Here is a 17,476-nt window from a genome sequence, read left to right on the forward strand (position 1 = left end):
CCTCTCTGAAAGTCTTTGCATTGGCTTGCACTTTAATTACCACACCATAGACAATCATACAAGGCCCAAGAATAGTGACTGCTGCACTATCAGTTGTAAATGCAGACCGTGTTAAGTGGATAAAAGTACTGTGTGACATAAAAATCATCCCCTCTTTCAACTCAAGTAGCTCCAACAATTCATCAAGTCCATTAACTTAATAGTCAAAGCTGACTTCCAAGTGTGTGTTTTTTTTCTTTTAGTTAAGGGAACTAATCTGTCCAATCCCATTGACAAACTTGACAAACATTGCCCTCCCCTCTTAGACCTTGTTGATTGTGCTTCAAAAAGTATCTTATTGGTTGTAAAGCATTTTTGGAATGGTCCAAGTGTGTTATAATGAGAATGGATGTGTTAACAATGTGTATCATGAAGCCACAGAGACCTGCAGTCACATGCAACAGCCTGCAAAGTAAGGTTGGAACAATGTGCACTGGGAAAAGGTGAACCTGCAGAGAACTATGTTATGGACAAGTAAAAGCCAAATACTGCAAATGTTAGAGATCTGTAATAAAGATGCAGAAAGTGCTGCAGTAACTCAGCAGATCCGGCAGCACCTGTAGAGAGAGAGAGAGAGAGAGTTAACATTACAAATCCAGAATGCCTCTTCTTCAGACCCCTGCACTTCTCGAACACTTCCTATGTTATGTGCAAAGGTGGAAACAAAACAGTTTGCAGAAGAGACAACAGTAGTAGCTCTGAGAGAGCGGGAAACTATTACAGGCCACAAAGAGATGTAGATAACCAATTGTGACAATACAGGCTACTAAAATCCTCAAGGTGCTGTAGAAAATTAAAGCTTCCTGTTTCAATATCATGTTCCAGTCAGAAGAAAATTATGTTCTCAATGGTAAATTCTTTGGTACGAATGTAATTGACTTGGGACTACTCACTGGAATTCAGAAGAATGAGCGTTGATCTCATTGAATCATATCGGATTCTTAAAGGGCTTGACAGGGTGAATGCTGAGAGGGTGTTTCCCCTCGTGGGAGTATCTAGGAGCAGAGGGCATCGTTTCAATATAAAAGGGTGCCAATATAACGCTAGGATGAGGAGGAATTTCTTTCTGTCTGAGGGTTGAATGTCTTTGAAACTCCTTGCCACAGAGCGCTGTGGGAGCTGAGTCCTTATGAATACTTAAGGCTGCGATAGGTATGTTTCGGATCCAGGATGATTCTGTACGGCTTGGTGAATGGGCAGGCATTGTACCTTCTGCCTTTATACAGGAAAGTACCAGAGAAAGAGAAAACTAAAGCAAGGATATGTAATTCAGGGCGCCACAGAGGGAATGGTCACTCGAGGAAGTGGAAGTGGAAGATGTGTTTGATCGTGCACTCACGTTGTTCTTCCAGAAAGGCCAAAAGTCATCAGGGACTGATGAGATTAAACAGGCAGGTAGCAAAAATCTGTCATAGTTGTGAGAGCAATGAGATGGGCTCAATGTTGATGTTTTTGAATTGGGATAAATCCGCTTAAGGTCCTTGTTGATTGTAACCAAACAGAAGTCCTCAACTGAGGAAAAGGATAGGGATATGTTTCAGAAGGTAGACGCACCGACTTAGATTCAGTGCAGATAACAAAACTGGGAAAACAGGATGGAGTGGAATGTGAATTAGAAAGGAAGCATATTCCACGCAGTTGTGGAAGTGCAAAGCCCATCACAAGAGATAGAAATATTAAGTGAGAGAGAGAGAGAGAGAGAGAGGCTGCACCCATCTTTACTCCACATTCATACACTTTTCCTTCCATACATCACAGAGAAACAATGTAATACATTGAAACTTATTTTTAACTCTTATGAGCCAAAGCAAATTAGTGAAAGAAAGAGTATTTGGTTTATAAACAAAAAACAGAAATTACTGGGAAAGCCCAGCAAGTCTGGCAACATCTATGGTGAGAAATCTAAGTTAACATTTTGGGTTCAGTGACCCTCCCTCAGAACTGATGGTAGTTAAGAGAAAGTTGGTGTATGTGCAGAAGACAAGGTGAGGGGAGGGGGTAAGGAGTAAACGGTAAGTGGAGATACAGCCCAAAGAGAGAGAAGAACAGGTGGATAGATAAAGGAGTGGATAACAGTCAGCTGAGGAGAATGGATGTAGTTTTGCTCGCTGAGCTGGAAGGTTTGTTTCCACTAAAGCAGAACCTCAACCTGAGCTACAAATCTTCTCAAAGCTCTCTAGCCTAGGAGAATGAATGGCTGCAAATGGGGACTGTTAGTGACTAACAATGGGTAGTGTGTAATAGCAGACCATGTGATGACCAGGCCTGGTGTATGGGGGTTAGGATAAGGACATCGGAAAAGATCCCTCAAGCCCTGAAGTTGTTTAACTGGATATTGAGTCCAAAGCCAGTGGAGTTCTCAAGCAGAAAATCAGCTCCCAGCTTGCACTGAGCTTCGCTGGAGCACTGCAGCCAGCCTGAGACAGAGATGTTGACTAGGGAACAGGGTGGGGGTGTTAAAGTGGCAGGCAACTGGAAGCTCAGGGTCTTTTTTACAGAGAGAACGTAGATGTTCTGCAAGGTGGCTATCCAGTCTACACTTCGTTTCCGCAATGTAGAGGACACCACATTGTGAGCAGCGAATGCTGGAGACTAGACTGTGTGAAGTGCACATAAAGCACTGCTTCACCTGTAAAGTTTATTTGGGCCCTTGGATAGAGAGGAAGGAGGAGGTAAATGGGCAGGTTTTACACCTTTGAGTTCAACAATTTTAGGGCTTTAGGCACTTTCTCCCATGTCCTTACCCAACCCCCATACACCAAGCCTTGCTCTCACATGGCCTACTATTACACACAACCCATTGTTAGCTTTTTCAGCAATTTCTGTTTTTGTTTCTTGATTTCCAGCATTCACAGTTCTTTTGGTTTTTTTTATTTAGTATTTGGCTTATGACCATCACTGATGTGTGATATCTACCACCCACCTCATGCCAAGCTCATTTTTCTCCACTTGCTGCTCAATTGCTAATCTGTCGGTATTCTGTTGTGAACAATGCATGAATTGAATCACCATGAACCGCACTTGGATACAATCAGTCCCACAAGTGCCTCACTGAACTGTAAGCAGTTAACTTTTGCAATAGCATTCACTATGTGGCTTTCTTACCTCGCAATCAAATTCTGTCCTTTTTTGGCAATGAGAGGCTCCCTCCATCCACCTGTCAATTCCTTTCATTATGTTATAAACTTGGATCTTATCCCGGATTCTCTATTTTCCAATGAGAACAGATGTTGTTGTCTAATTACATTTACAAAAAAAATGTTCATTTTCCTAAGGTTTCCCTTCAAGTGATTGACCACATATGTTCCACGTGCCTCTTGTTTGAAATAATAGAAGCCTTGTGATGTGGGAGGTGTGAAACCTCTTTCCCTGTTCTCTCCCATACCTATTGGGGAGAACAGAAATGGAAAGGGATGGTTTAAAATGAAAGGAAGCACTGTCACAGCTTGCTCCAAGCCAGTAATGACATTTCCTCTGCTCCTGAAAATCCAGCTTAAAACTCCCTTCAGTCACATTAGGTGCATTTATAATGTGGCCTCAATGTGTTGATCGTATATCTCTCTGATACACCTATGACAAGGAGTAAGAGAAGGAGAGTCCCCAGACAGCCATACATAACGCAAAGTGATTCCCCCCAAGCTATTATTGCATTTCCGTGCAACAAACCAGGATAGGGCTTATACAATTAATAGTAGGGCCCTGGGTAGCGATGTAGAACGGATGGAATTAGGGAGTCAGATACATAATTCTTTGAAGTTTGCATCACATATGGACAGGGTAGTTAAAAAGGCTTTTAGCACGTTTGCCTTCATTGCTCAGTCCTTAAGTATAGGAGTTGGGAAGTCAGGTTGAGAATGCACAGGACATTGCTGAGGCCTCTTCTGGAGTACTGTGTCCAGCTCTGGTCACCCTGTTATAGGAAAGATATTATTAAACTCGAGAAGGTTCAGAAGAAATTTACCAGGTATGTTGCTCGGTATGGACAGTTTGAGTTATTAAGTAAGACTGGATAGGCTGGGACATTTTTCACTGGAGCATAGGAGGTTGAAAGGTTTATAAAATCACACAGAGTACTGATAGAGTTGGTGGTAGTTTTCTTTTCCCTGTGAGGGATGATTTCTAGACTACGAGCATATTTTAAAAGTGAAAGGAGAGAGATTTTAAAAAGATATGAGGGGCACGTTTTTTACATCGAAGGTGGTTTGCATCTGGAATGAACTTACAGAGGAAGTGGTGGATGCAGGCACGGTTACAATGTTTAAAAGACAGTCAGATAAGTACATGCATAGGAAAGGTTTCGGGGCCAGGAGAGGGCGAGATTAGTTTGGGATTATGTTCAGCATGGACTGGTTGGACCGAAAGGACTGTTTCAGTGCTTTATGACTCTACTGCCTCTGGCAATCATTTACAAACTGTTCCACAAATAACTATCTATGGGAGCAGAAGGGGAAAATAAGGAGAAACTCGAAGCTGGTGTTGATACTGCCATGACACTCCGAATTCACTTTGCGACATTAGTGTATCTGCCCTTTTTTCTCTCTTGTACATTTATTTTGCACTTCTCCTTCGTGCTTAATTTGTTCAGTTCAACTATTCCACAAGTGAGCAAATTCCACATTCTTGCTGGGAATTCCCGGTTGGATTCATGGTGACTATCCCATATTTATAGCCTTGGACTTTTCACACGTGGAATCATCTTCCCTGCAGTCACTTATCATAATTATAAAGACCTCTACTATGCTGTCACTTAGTCTTTTCCCATCTAGAGAAAAGCAATACAAACTGTAAAGTCTTTCCTGATATTTACAACCTTTCAGTTCTGCTTCATCTTTGCAAATTATTTTCACTCCTCGCCCAGGCAGGTAACCATGTGACATTGTGCAGTGACCTGGTCTCATTGACTGCTGTCCTTGCAATGCATTAACTTTTATAATAAATCCTTCAGCAGAGGCTTCATTCTTCAAAGGAACAAAGCAGCTTGTGTGATAATAAGGCTGTGTGGTTCAATACGAGTAGATCAAGAACATCTGCATATATGCGATCAGAAGGCATTTGAGCATGAGGAGATTTAATGAACATTCGGATGTAGTTCAATACACCAGGGCACCAAACAAATAGCTTTGCTCTGTCTCTGTGTGGTTAGTGAATGTGGGTTTTTATTGTACAGTCAGCTATTAGTTTCTCCGGGAATTGTTTGTTGCCATCAAATCCTACCACTAGAAGACAGTAACTCTACAAGGCAGAAAGATAAGCATATTAGCACTGCTACTTCACGGCGCCAGGGACCCGGGTTCGATTCCAGCCTCCGGCAACGGTCTGTGTGGAGTTTGCACATTCTGCCCATGCCTGTGCAGGTTCCCTCTGGGTGCTCCAGTTTCCACAGTCCAAAGATGTGCAGGTTAGGTGAATTGGCCATGCTAAAATTGTCCAGAGTGTCCAGGGATGTGTAGGTTAGGTGCATTAGTCAGGGGAAATAGGGTAGGGGAATGGGTCTGGGTGGGTTACTCTTTGGAGGGTCAGCATGAACTTGTAGGGCTGAATGGCCTGTTTTTACACTGTAGAGATTCTATGATAATGACAAGAAACAAGAGTAGGCCATTAAGCCCATCGAGCCTGCTCCACCATTCAATATGATCATGGCTGATTGTCGAACTCAGTCCCCAGTTCCCACTTTCTCCCCATCCTCTTTTGATCCCTTTAACCCTAAGAAGCATATCTAACTCTTAGAATCATAGACTCACTATAGTATGGAAGCAGGCCATTTGGCACGTCAAGCACACATTGACCCTCCAAAGAGCAACCCAGCTAGATCCACACCTTACCTGATAACCCTAGCTAATCCAACTAGTCTGCACATCCCTGAACACTATGGGCAATTTAGCATGGCCAATCCGCCGACTCTGCACATCTTTGGACTGTGGGATGAAGCCCACGCAGACATGAGGAGAATGAAATCAATGCTGAAATTGAACCCAGGTCCCTGGTGCTGTGAAGCAGTATTGCTAACCACTGAGCCATCATGCCACCTCTTCTTGAAAGCATTCAATGTTTTGGTCTCAACCTCCTTCGGAAAATACCACAGGCTCACCATTCTCTGGGTGAAGACATTTCTCATCTCAGTCCTACCCTGTCTGTGACCCCAGATACTAGATTCCCCCATTATCAGGAACAGCCTTCCAGCATTGACACTGTTAAACATTTACAGGTTTCTATGAAATTCCTTCCCTTTACTTTTAAACTCCAGTGAATGTAGTCCTAATGGATCCAGTCTCTCTTCATTTGCCAGTCCTGTCGTCGCAGAAATGTGTCTTGGAAACCTTTGTTGCTCTCCCTCCATGGCCAGGGCATCCTTCCTCAGATGAAGAGACTAAAATGCACACAGTACTCCAGGTATGGCCTCACCAATGCCCTGTATTACTCAGAATAACTCATCAGAAAATCCAAAATCAAAAAGGTCTCTTCGTACTTGTGCAGTTTGATTGTAATAATTGATGCATTAGTATCCCTTAATGCCACCTAAGGTTTAAGATGGCAGCTCACCACCACCTTGTTGAGGGCAACTGGGGACAGGCTCAGCCAGCGACACCCATGTCCCATGAGTGAATAAAAAATGAGTTCATTCGATAAGCAGTTGACCTTTTATATGAAGAAAAGATAAACTAATTGGTAATGTTGAGAAGGCAATGCAGAACATAAGAATAGTTCAATAGATTAAGACTAAAATCCACCAAGCTCTCCTCCTATCATCCTGGCTTCCACATATGATGCAACAGTTGGAGTGTTTTTGGCAATTCTTCGACAAGATCTTGTGATACAGTGTGTAACAGCCCTGTATCTGGGTTAGAGGTTCCAAGTCCCACCTCAGGACTTGATGCCCATTGTGTCCGAATGTCAAACAGGTTGAATGCCAATCTGTAAATCTTTCCAACACACCAATGGCAGGCAGTTAGAGCAGGAGAGCTTACTAATCAGCATGTGGCAGCTGTACTACCACAACAGCGTCTCTATGTTAAAAGGTACCACCCAAAGGTACTTGCAATGAACAAGCATCACTGTAAACACAGTGCTGAGAGAGAAGGCAGCAAATTTTAAAAAGTACAGTGTTTTGAAGAATGAGAAATTATCTTATTGAAATGTACAAAATTCTTATATAGATAGACAGAGTAGATGCAAGTTAAAATATTTCCCACAGTTGAGACGACTGGAACTGGCAACACAATTTAAAAATAAATTGGGACGCCATTTTGGAATGAGATGAGTAGAATGTCTTTACTGAGAGGGTGGTGAATTCTCAGACCTCCAGAGGTCTATAGAAGCTCATTTTTTGAATATAATTAAAGTGGAGGTTGACAAATTTAACATGGATGTGCAGGGTGTGGTGCTGGAAAAACACAGCAGGTCAGGCAGCATCTGAGGAGCAGGAGAATTGACGTTTTGGACATAGGCCTCTGATGAAGGGCTTATGCCTGAAACGTCAACTCTCCTGCTCTTCGGATGCTGCCTGATCTGTTGTGCTTTTCCAGCACCACATCTCAACTCTGATCTCCAGCAACTGCAGTCCTCTCATTCTCCAAGTTTTACATGGCATAAAGGGTTATGGAGATGGTGTGGGTAAAAAAAATTGATCAGCCACAGGATTGCAAACTGGTGGCACAGGCTCGATAGGCTGAGTGGCCTACTCCTGTTCCTATGTTCCTGTTCACTTTTCATAGGATTACCCCACAAGCGCACACATGTCATTGCGATCAATCTCCATGAATTAGACTTGGCCATGAAACAAGGAAAACCTCAGTGTTGGTGGTTGTGGGTGTCATTTGGAATGCTGAGTTAAACTCCAGAACGCCAAGGAAGGATGGAACTGGAGCCAGTGTTTTCACACTTTAATGTGATGCTTTTCCAGAACTGCATAGTTGAACAGCCTCTGTTTCAGCCCATGTCTACTTAGAGGGGCACAAGTGAAATCCCAGGCAATGTTCTGCTTATGAGTAAACAGTTCATATGCCTTTAGTACCAGGAGGTTCTTGTGACTGAGTGGTAATGTTCCTACCTCTGGCCCAGTTGCATTGAGCCAGATATGTGTGATTTCATACCCGAGTGTGTTGATTGAAAGATGTTTTCACAGTTCATACCAAGTCATCTGTTCCTCAGTATGTTACGCACACCACATATCGTGCTTCAACTTATTTACATTCTGCATTCCAAAAGTTATTACTGAAAGAAATTCACTCTGATTTGCAATCATTGCAATGGTAAAGGAGTGTGTGCTTGTGGAAAATCATGATATTTCTTGATTGATTGATTTATTTTCACTTCTACCGAGATACGGTGAAAACTTGGCTTATGAGCAGTATAGGGAAATCATAGCATGGAAGGACATGCAGACTTCTTATTTTCCATTGTATTGAAGTCTTAGCTTTCTGATTAGCACTTCACATCCTCTCCCCATACCCCCTCTCAAAAGTGTTGTACTGGGGAATCATTAATACCAGCTCCCATTGTTCCCTCTGCCTCACTCTTGGCATTTGATTGTGACTGGGTTTGGACATTTGGAGAGGGGAATGTTGGTGGGAGTTAAGAAAGAACCACAGCCGCCATGAAGGTGAGGTATTCAGACAAGACAGCCTGTCGGTTTTCTGTGTTTAACTGTAATACAGTGAATGTCATTTGTGTCTTTGCATTAGATTCTGGTTGTCTACAGTCATTAGTGGATAACCAAGGAAAGGTTTGAGGAATTCAGTTCCTTCAAACTTTGTCTCAATTAGGGCGTAACATTTCGAGAAACTGAACTGAACATATGTGGCGGTAGCTGCGTGCTAAAAAGTAATATTTCTTTCCTTCGTCTTGATGATTTTGAAACACAGCTATAGTAGGACAGGAAAAATAGCCCTGTTGTTCCTTTCAAGAAGTAATTGTTCAGCACCTTCAATGCCCAGGATGTCTATACGAGCGGCCAGGATAACCATGTGTTCTGGCTTTATCCAGCTCTGACATCATTTTAATGAGAGGCTGCATGTTTGTATTTCGTGAATGTTTCCCCTTTTCAAAGTCTTCTCGTCACCTGCTTTGTATTAAATACAGCTCCTGCTGACCAGAATGTGCTGCTTTGAGCTTGGATTTTGACAAGAGAAGGTTTTCTAACTTAATCAAATTCCATTGTGTTCTCTTGGCAGACACGACCTCACACCATTCGTTTCTCATTTAATCCTCTCCATCTCTCAATCCCTGATACCTTTACATAGAGTAAGCATCTCAGTGGACGCTGTACTAGTCACTATTTATGAAACAAATATTTAAACACCTTTGATGCAAACTCTCTTCATTTTTTATGGTATTAATAGAATTGATGTAAATCTTACATGTCGTGTAAGATACAACTGAATTTATTGTCTTTCCAGGTAGTGTAACCTATCCTTTCAAAAAGTTCAAACATCAACATCTCATATAGGATGAAGGAATGATGTGGAGATGCTGGTGTTGGACTGGGGTGGACAAAGTTAAAAATCACACAACACCAGGTTATAGTCCAACAGGTTTATTTGGAAGCACTAGCTTTCGGAGCGCTGCTCCTTCATCAGGTGGTGTGTGACAACCAACTGATGAAGGAGCGGTGCTCTGAAAGCCGGTGTTTCCAAATAAACCTGTTGGACTATAACCTGGTGTTGTGTGATTTTTAACTAAGGATGAAGAAAATGTACTTTCTCTGTTTTCTGGTGATGGGCCATCAATTAAAATTCTCACTGAGTCAAGAGGTTAGGCATCTTTTTCTCCAGTGGAAGATAAGACCATAAGACATAGGAGTAGAAATTAGGCCATTCCGCCCATCGAATCTGCTCTGCCATTCAATCATGGCTGATAAGTTTTTCAACCCCATTCTCCCGCTTTTTCTTCATGACCGTTGAACACCTTAACAATCAAGAACCTACCCATCTCTGTCTTAAGTATACTCAATGACCTGGCCTCCAAAGCCTTCATTGGCAGTGAATTCCATAGATTCACCACTGTATGGCTGAAGAAGCTTAGAGTCATAGAGTCATAGAGATGTACAGCATGGAAATAGACCCTTTGGTCCAACCTGTCCATGCCAACCAGATATCCCAACCCAATCTCGTCCCACCTGCCAGCACCTGGCCCATATCCCTCCAAACCCTTCCTATTCATATACTCATCCAGATGACTCTTAAATGTTGCAATTGTACCAGCCTCCACCACATCCTCTGGCAGCTCATTCCATACACGTATCACCCTCTGCGTGAAAAAGTTGCCTCTTAGGTCTCTTTTATATCTTTCCCCTCTCACCCTAAACCTATGCCCTCTAGTTCCCTGACCCCAGGGAAAAGACTTTGCCTATTTACCCTATCCATGCCCCTCATAATTTTGTAAACCTCTATAAGGTCACCCCTCAGCCTCCAACACTCCAGGGAAAACAACCCCAGCCTGTTCAGCCTCTCCCTGTAACTCAAATCCTCCAACCCTGGCAACATCCTTGTAAATCTTTTCTGAACCCTCTCAAGTTTCACAACATCTTTCCGATAGGAAGGGGACCAGAATTGCAGGCAATATTCCAACAGTGGCCTAACCAATGTCCTGTACAGCCGCAGCATGACCTCCCAACTCCTGTACTCAATACTCTGACCAATAAAGGAAAGCATAGGTCTTTCCTTCAGTCTAAGGCTGTACCCTGGCCTCCTAGTCTCCCCAACAACCATCAAAATTAAGGGAAAATGGTAGATCACAGAATGATTAACCGAGGAAAAACTGACCATTCGCTCTTTTAAAGGAAATGAGGATAAAAAGCTGCATTAGAGGGATATGCAGGGTCATAAAGAAAAAGTAGGACAACTGAATGATTCTAGCACAGAGCTGACACAGTCACAATGAGTTAAATGGCATCCTCCTTGCTGTAAATTCCTATGATGCTCTGAAACTAATAAGTGTCAGTCTTTTACTGAGAGAATTGCTTCCCCTGCACAAGATTGTATATAACAGGAAGGGATGATCTAATTGTGCTGTTTAAAATGATTAGAGTGGAAGTTCCAGGATTTTGACCCAGCAGCAATAGAGAAACAGTAATATATTTCCAAACCAGCAACACTGTGTGACTTTGAAGGGAACTTGCAGATGGCAGTGTTCCATCTGCTGCCCACTTCTTAGGGAGTGGTAGAGATCGCAAATTTGGGAGCTGACTGGTGAACTTGTATTTTGTAGATGGTACATGTTCATACCACGTCTGCCTCAGTAGTGGAGCTGAATTTCTTGAATGCGTTGATACCATTCTTGTCCAGGGAATTAGAGAGTATTCTAATCACCCCTCTGATTTGTGCCTTTTAGTTGGAAAGTCAGAAGGTGAGTTACTTACCATGGAATTCCTAGCCTTCTTTTGTAGCCACAGTATTTATCGTTAAATGCAATGGTATGGGGAAATAGCAGGAGATTGTGTTCGTTTTAAGGGGATTCACAATCTCACTTACCTTATATAGACAGTCAATGATGTGTGGCAATTTTCTAATAGTTTATTGAGAAGCATCAATTGAAATGTGGTGCACTCACTATCGAGGTGAAGAAAGACAATATACGACCTATGGTGGATGAGAAAATCTCAGATCCTAAAGTCATTCTGTAGAATGGAGGTGTAGAAACAGCACAATCCCATGTCCCAGTGGTCTTGAGGTCCTTCTGGGTAGCTATCACTGGTCTTTGATGGCAGCCATCTTTGTTCTTCCCTCGGGTTGATATAGGGGAACTCCTGGTCTTCCCTCAAGAAGATGATGGCTTGACTCCGTCCCCCTATCTCTATTGAAATATATTATTTTGGGGCTGGCCATCTCCTCTGTGCCACTCAGCTGTTTAAACCCTCATGACCAATGACCATGGGCAGCTAACCATGATGCCAAGAGAGCATTGTCCCCTTGTCCACCTCCACCTGACAGTTTGCTTTCATTCCTTCAAAGAACAATACTTGCTTAATTTTCAGTGCTCCGCATAGATAACGGAGTTGGGTGGTACTTGATAGATCTTGGATGTGAGTCATAACCTCCATGATTCTTATGGTTTCTCCTCTGCTTGCATATACTAGAGATTTACATTTACAGAAGGCTAGTTACTAATGTGACACATTTCAATGAGGTCTCATGCTACACAGGAATGCTGAAGAAGGCAAGTTTAAGGGGAACACCAATTTCCAACCATTGGGATAATTAATGAGCATTTAATGAACCAGTAGTGCAAGCGTGATGGGCCGAACGTCCTCCTCTGTGCTATAATACTGCTGCGATTCTGTGATTCTATATAACAGGCAAGGATAAGGCTATCATAAGCCTTGCATTGTGGAATGAGACAGCTTTAATTAGTAACCTTGTTGTAATAGGTCCACTGGGAACTAGTGATCATAATTCAGTTGAATTCCATTTGAATTTAGCAATGATGTACTCCAATCACAAACAAGCACCTTAATCAAACAAAGCTAATTACATAGGTCTGAAGAAAGAACTGGCTAAGATTGACTAGGTAAATGGACTAAAATATATCGCCATAAATAAACATTGGGAAACATTTAAAGAAACAATTCAAAATATACAATGAAAATACACTCTATTGAAAAACGAGAAAGATCCATTTTGCATTTACTCAGGAAGGTAATGATAGTCTTTGATTAAAATGAAAAGTTTATAATGCATTAAATTACATCAAATGTTTAGAAAGGCACATGGAATGTTGGCATTTACTGTGAGGGGAATGGAATATAACAGTAAGGAGGTTTTATCGCAGCTGCACAGGGTCTCAGTGAGACCACATCTGGAGTACAGTGTAAAGTTTCAGTCTCCTTATTTGAAAAAATGACATAACTGCATTTAAAGTAACTCAAAGAAAGTTCAGTCCATTTGTTACATGTGAACATATAAATATACAGAATAAGAGAAGACCATTGTTCCTGAAGAAGCTGAGAGAAATTATGATGGTTAATGAGCTAATAGCGGCGCTATCGAACAAATATTTTGTTGTCTGTCTTCACAGTAAAAGATACGAAAATTAAGGAGGGTAACCTAGGAGACAAAAGGAGCAAGAACGTTAAGGTAATTGATATCAGCACTGCAGCTGGAGAAGAGAAACCAAAGTAATTAAAGCTCCAGGATTGGATGGTCTCTATCCTAGGATGCTGAAAGAAATCAATTGAGATAGCGGATTGCCAAGATGTTCCAAAATTCCTGGAATGCTCTGAACAGATCAGAAGTATTAATATAATGTGGTTGTGAAAGGAAGGATGGAGGAATAAGCAGGGCCCTACTGGCTGGTTAGCTTGACATCAATGGTCAGGAGAGAGCTGCATCTATTAATAACGAAGCCTTAACAATGAAATGAGAAAATCGCTGGGTGATCAATATCAGCATGGTTTTACCAAAGGAAAATTGGGTTTGACAAATGGATTAGAATGTTTTGAAGATCCAGCTAAGGAGATAGATAAAGATGAAACTGCAGATGTGGTATACATCTTTTTCCAAAAGGCTTTTAGGAAGTTGCTACATAAAAGATAAATAGTGATGATAATACATTAATGTCGATAGAGGATTGGTTATTGGACAGCAAGCAAGGAGTAGGCATGAATGGGGTGTTTTCAGGTTGACACGCACTGTCTAGTGAAATACCAGTGAGTGCTGAGGTCTTAGTTATTTGCCTCTGTATTGACAATTTAGATGGCAACAGCACTGCATCTGAGTTTGCAGATGATACAAAGCTAGGCAAGCTGTGAAGATAATGCAAAGAGGCTAAAAAGTAGTATAGATGGTTAAGTGAGTGGGCAGGAAAATGCCAGCTGGAGGATAATGTGGGGAAGTGTGAGGTTACTCACTTTGGTCGTAAGAATAAAAAAAAACAAAATATTTGTGAAAGGCGTGAAACTTGGAAATGTTCCTGTTCACACATAAAGTCAGTATGTATACATTTGAGCAAAACTTGTATTGACCTTTATTGCAGAAAATTTTGCTCCAATTGCACATGGCACTGATAAGACCACACTTGGAATGCTGTGTGCAGTTTTGTTCTCCATATTTAAGTAAGGATAAAAAAAGGTAAAGTCGCCATAGTCCTTCAGGACCATAGATTCTTATTTGTGAAGAGTATTTAAGGTGTCAGAATGGAGATCGGGAAATGGAGTTAAGATACAACTCAGCCACGAGAAGTAGGCTCAATGGGGTGAGAGGTCACTTCCCATGTTCCTCGGTTTCTTTTCTATGTCATGGAGTTCTAAGCACTTCCCCATTGCTCCAAGATCCCTTCAGGGATCAAATTGCTTTCTGACTAAATCCAGCACAGTGCAAATGGCTGATTTATTGCAGCTGTGCTCTCCTCTCTGTTAGCAAATGAAACCCAGCACCTTGAGCCATTGAGCTTGGGTCCCTCTCTCAAGCTAAGGTTTGAGGACATGGCATCAGTATGTGGATTAATGCCCAGCTGCTCCTCACAGGTGTGGTGCTCTTTCCCACGCACACTTGCCTGAGTAGCCCTTGACTGCCAGACTCTTGCCAGATTATGCCTCCTCACTTTTTCCCTGGTCGAACTACTGTTTTCGTAAGAGACTTTGCTTTTCACATCTGGATTTCATCAAAAACAATCGATTTTGACCACAACCAGATTTGAAAATAAACTCAAGCAGCACGAAGAGCGGTCTCAGGCGAAGGTGTTGTTAACCCCTTTGGGGTTTTCTCTTTCCTGCCTCCCAGCAGAGCTTCAATGGTGTACCTGTGAAATCTCAATGAGTGAATGCCCTTCCTGATGTGTCATTGAGCCGTATGGTTCAGAAAGGAATTGGTGCAGTGTTCAGTCATTCACTAAACCACAATGGGATGGTGAGAGATCTGCTACAATTTCCTTCCCTGCTGGTGACATTGCCTTTATGATTAGATGAGATTAGATTAGATTAGATTAGATTATTTACAGTGCGGAAACAGGCCCTTCGGCCCAACAAGTCCACACCAACCCTCCAAACAGCATCCCACCCAGACCCATTCCCCTACATTTACCCCTTCACCTAACACTATGAGCAATTTAGCATGGCCAATTCACTTGACCTGCACATTTTTGGACTGTGGGAGGAAACCAGAGCACCCGAAGGAAACTCTCGCAGACACGGGGAGAATGTGCAAACTCCACACAGGCAGTTGCCTGAGGCGGGAATTGAACCTGGGTCTCAAGCGCTGTGAGGCAGCAGTGCTAACCGTGCCACCCACAAATAAAAAAAGGCCATTTGGCCCAACAAGTCCACACCAACCCCCCTACACCTATTAGTCTACATTTCCCTAACTAATACACTTAACCTCCACATCCCTGAACACTACGGGCAATTTAGCATGGCCAATTCACCTGATCTGCACATCTTTAGATTGTGGAAGGAAACTGGAGAACCCAGACACAGGGAGAATGTACAAACTCCACACAGACAGTTGCCCGAGGTTGGAATTGAACCCAGGTCCCTGACACTGTGAGGCAGCAGTGCTAACTACTGAGCAACTGTCCCGCCCTGTGAGCTGTTCCTCAGTGGTAATACTCTGGGTCACTAAGACAGAGTTTAAGAGCTTGAATCCTGCTCCAGACATTTGAGCTGACAGTTATAGTATAGTGCTAAGGTAGAGTGCTGCATTGTTGGAAACCAAGGTCCCATCTCCTTTGGATACAACAATCCCATAATGCAATGGGAGCTCTCCTTGGTACCCTGCCCAATAGTCATCCTTCAAACAATTCATCAGTAAAAGAGGTTGTGCAATCCCATCACTGTGAGATCGTGCTGTCCAGAAACTGGATTTTTAAAAAACATGTCAATGACAGCATAGCAAAAGGAAATGATTGGTGGAATGGGCGCTTTGGAAAAGCCTGAAGTGGCAAAAGGTAGAACATCGATGCAAGATTTTCTTCCTTTCATCATGTTCACTCGCATGTTGTGTAATAGTAAAAAGATATATTCAGATCCATGTTTAATTGTTTGAGTAAACGTTATGGATTAAATTATTGGGAATACCAAGGGCCTAACTGTAGTTTAAAGCAGTATTTCAATCTCACGGGTGTTCAATTTATGTCTTTTTCTTGTTGACATCCAGCACATGAATTCCCTGGCAGCCATTCATTATCCTTCATTTAAACAAACTCTTTGGCCATTGACTGTTGTCTAAAATCTGTTAATTTTATCAACTACCCATCCTGATTGTATAACTGTTCTGATCCAAACAAAATAATTCCTGACAATGACACAGTGCCTTGTATTTGACAGCAACAGCAAACCCTGCCAGGTCCTCACTGGTATATATACACTGTGTGATGAACAACTGGAGGGTGTTTTGCTTCTGGTCTCTACTGGCACAGGGATAAAAAGCCTTGCATTCATGTAGTACCCCTTAGAACCTCAGGATACTGCAAAGAGCTGTTTTAGCCAATTAAAAGTGTGTTTTGAAATGTAACCACCGCTATTGAATAAATGAATAATTTTACTGTTATGTATTTTACAGTAAAAATACAATAAAATACAGTGAAAAGCTTTCATTCATTGCCACGATTCGGTGCCATTTTGAATAATTTCAGAATAAGGGAAAAAAAAGGTCTAGCTTAAAGGGAGTCCATCAGTCCTGAGCCAACTCATTATCTTATGACCCCTGCACCATTATCCCTCCTCCACTGCTTCACTGCCATCTACACCAGATACAACCAACACTGAAGTCGCCAATCCTCAGGCACTACCTTTTGCCTCTGGGCCAATACTCCTCTGCCATCGCATCGCTGCCGCCTGCACCAGACCCACCAATGTCAGAGTCACGTCGCTTGCTGCTGGGCCCACCTCTTCAGTGTAGGACATGCAGCAATCAGCAAGATCCCACAAATCAGCAAGGTGCTAATCATCAGACAAGCCATCTGTGAGGTGTTGAGTTCAATTTGATTGTGCCCGAGATAACTGGAGAATACTGGTCTCTCCATTGAGTTTTGCATGGGATCTTACACATTCACCTGAAAGGGCAAACAGGGCCTCAGTTAATAGTTTGTTCATAGGACAGCATCTCCAACTCACTGCACTTGCCCTGAAATGCATTGAAGCATCAGCCTAGGCAGTGTGCTCAGACACCCAGAGTGGGCCTTGACTAAGGCTTGCTGCTAGGCCAGCAATAGAATAACAGGCATTTCAGTCAGCTCTCAGGTATTGACACCTTATAGATCCGAATCTCAGAATGAGTCACTGACTTTAGCTAACGGGTAACAGGAGAAAACTGGACATGAGTTTTTTTTTAATTCTTTGCTCATGTTATTTTTGGCTTGTGACCTAATCTTCAGAAGGGCAATTTGTCAGTGGATTTTAAAAAAAAACCTTTACATGTGGAGAGTTTCCAAATTTCAAGTAACTTAACATTTTGACAACATTTGAATAGGACTTCAAACCATGTGTTTTTCATTTTGTAAGAATGAG

General features: G+C 42.2%; 1 protein-coding gene across 3 annotated transcripts in view; it reads left to right on the plus strand.

Annotated features, from left to right (window-relative positions):
• Window positions 1-17,476, plus strand: part of cacna1g (calcium channel, voltage-dependent, T type, alpha 1G subunit) — a 303,314-nt gene that overhangs the window by 15,555 nt on the left and 270,283 nt on the right. The gene's annotated exons all lie outside the window — the stretch shown is intronic.

The sequence above is a fragment of the Chiloscyllium punctatum genome, chromosome 39 (assembly GCF_047496795.1).
Source record: "Chiloscyllium punctatum isolate Juve2018m chromosome 39, sChiPun1.3, whole genome shotgun sequence".
NCBI lineage: Eukaryota > Metazoa > Chordata > Chondrichthyes > Orectolobiformes > Hemiscylliidae > Chiloscyllium > Chiloscyllium punctatum.